General features: G+C 41.2%; 1 protein-coding gene across 1 annotated transcript in view; it reads left to right on the forward strand.

The window, feature by feature from the left end:
- The window catches only part of LOC115218542 (glycine receptor subunit alpha-1-like), a 355807-nt gene that overhangs the window by 181255 nt on the left and 172052 nt on the right, over positions 1-2500 (forward strand). The window contains exon 3 of the mRNA XM_029788418.2: positions 1-152. This exon is cut by the window's left edge and continues 111 nt beyond it. The gene's annotated coding sequence lies outside the window, so the exon portion shown is untranslated. The remainder of the gene's footprint in view (positions 153-2500) is intronic.

The raw sequence follows: 2500 nt of genomic DNA on the forward strand, positions 1-2500 counted from the left end.
CGCCAACCCGCAAAGAAACCCAACAAAATTGGATATCATTGGAGGACTAAAACACCCAGTCATTAACGCGGGGATTAAATGAAAAAATGCTATCACGCAAAGCGCAAGCGGAGAGAGGAGTATACATTTAGAGGTGTCATATTGATAATCCGGTAAGTAATAGTCTGAATATTTCTCGATTGTGAATTTATGTGTGAGATGTAGAGATGTCGACATTTCAATATCGCGAGAAGAGTCGGACAATACCTTTGGAATTCTTTAAAGGGAAAAGTTAATCAATGAGCGGATAATTCAACAAATGATCATGATAGAAGTGGATTTTGATTCTTAGCGAATGCAAAAAAACGCACAAACACAAGCCAGGTTCCTTACCAAATAGGTTTGGGTTGGTTGCCAGTTTAGCTGTCAACAGCGTTGACAATGTGACAAACAGCATGCATAAATATATATGATGGCTGCCCCCTCGTTAGCGAGTATGGCCATTGCACGAAGCTTAATTGTTATTGGTGCTGTGATCGAATGTGACATTTTAGCCCAGCTAAAGTTCTACAATGTCTTGTACAGAATTGGCAGCTAAAACCTTCACCGGTAGTAGCCGGCTATAGTTGTAACTGGGCTTCATGTACCTTTGCATGTTGTTTAAATCCTCCTGTCGAATTACACTCTCTTCCACATGGCAGACAGATATGATTAGTATGGTGTGTCACACCACCACCAGAGGCCAGGTTGTCACTCATCTGTCTCGCTTTATGACTACGAAGATGACTCTTAAGTCCAGCTTTACTGAGGCATGGTCTTGCACAGACACTGCATGTCAGCATCATAGGAAGACCCTATGTATGTATTTATGCATGTATGTATAAATATATATACATGCATAAATACATACATATATACATACATACCTGTTTGACGGTACGTTGAACCGGAAGTAGTCGCATGGTGACGATGAAAGATCTGTTGAGCTGTTTCACCAATTGGAATGCATACAAAAATTGTCACATTCACTTTTGCTGCATCTATCGTATTGTCATAATTTTTCTTGCTCCTCCGTGACACAGTTACAGAAAGATTTACACTCTGCATGTATGTATATATGTATGTATTTACGTATAAATTTGTTTGTATACGACAAAGGAGGGACGAACCCAGTAGAGTCAACAGCCATCCAGCAGTTAAGAGTGAGAGGCCTCTAGGCTTTGTTTAGACATTTCTCTTGGCGAAAGAAATTCTGAGATGATAACCGCTTCAGTGCGGAGCCGAGAATCTTGTTCTTGATTGTCTTCGAACTAATGAGTTTTGTAGGGGAGATTCTTGGCAGTGTTGAGCAAACTGTTATTCACTGTAAATTTCAGTTTACATTTTCGGCCATTATATATATGTATGTATTACGTGTTTATATATGTACGTGTGTGCGTGCTTGTGTGTGTGTGTGTGTGTGTGTGTGTGTGTGTGTGTGTGGTGTGTGTGTGTGTGTGTGTGTGTATGTGCGTGTAAGAAAGACGTTTTATTAAAGACTTTTAGTATATCCTCATATAGCCTTTATTTTTTAGTTCGGAATAGTTAATTCCCAAGTACTTCAACGTTTCGCGACTTTTCAACATCTTCTGTATAAAATGATAAGATTGATGCGATATTTCGGCGTTTTGTAGCCGGCAACAAGAGATCATAGTTATAATGTTGTAAGTTATAAAATCATCAGTACCGGTTTTAGAAACCTTTAATTGTTGACTTCTGCTTACTCTCATAATTTGTCTCGCGCGTTTTATCTCTCTGTTGACTTTTTAATTTCATTTTACTTCAACAATCTTCCCTTCCAGATTTAAGCTTCTGTTTTTCGCTTTGTTTGTTCGTTTTTATCTTTATTGGATGATAAATGTGCAACATGACCGAATTGTTAAGATGCTCGCTTCATAACCTCAAGGTTCTGTGTTCGACCCAAATGCATAGTATGTTGGGCAAATGTCATTTTTTATAGCCTGGTTCGACCTCTAGCTTTTGAATGAAACTATAAGGACGGAAACCGAATAGCTGTCCGTCCGGTGGATTGAAGTTCTAATTGAAAATGTACAGTCTTGTCACACATTGCATCACACTGACAGTGGAGTCGCAATGGCCCAGTGGTTAGGGCAGCGGACTCGCGGTCGTAGGATCGCGGTTTCGATTCCCAGACCGGGCGTTGTGAGTGTTTATTGAGCGAAAACACCTAAAAGCTCCACGAGACTCCGGCAGGGATGGTGGTGATCCCTGCTGTACTCTTTCACCACAACTTTCTCTCACTCTTACTTCCTGTTTCTGTTGTACCTGTATTTCAAAGGGCCGGCCTTGTCACTCTCTGTGTCACGCTGAATATCCCCGAGAACTACGTTAAGGGTTCACGTGTCTGTGGAGTGCTCAGCCACTTACACGTTAATTTCACGAGCAGGCTGTTCTGTTGATCGGATCAACCGGAACCCTCGTCGTCGTAACCGACGGAGCGCTTCCACATCCACATCACACT

This window comes from Octopus sinensis, linkage group LG13 (genome assembly GCF_006345805.1).
Source record: "Octopus sinensis linkage group LG13, ASM634580v1, whole genome shotgun sequence".
In the NCBI taxonomy this organism is placed as follows: Eukaryota; Metazoa; Mollusca; class Cephalopoda; order Octopoda; family Octopodidae; genus Octopus; species Octopus sinensis.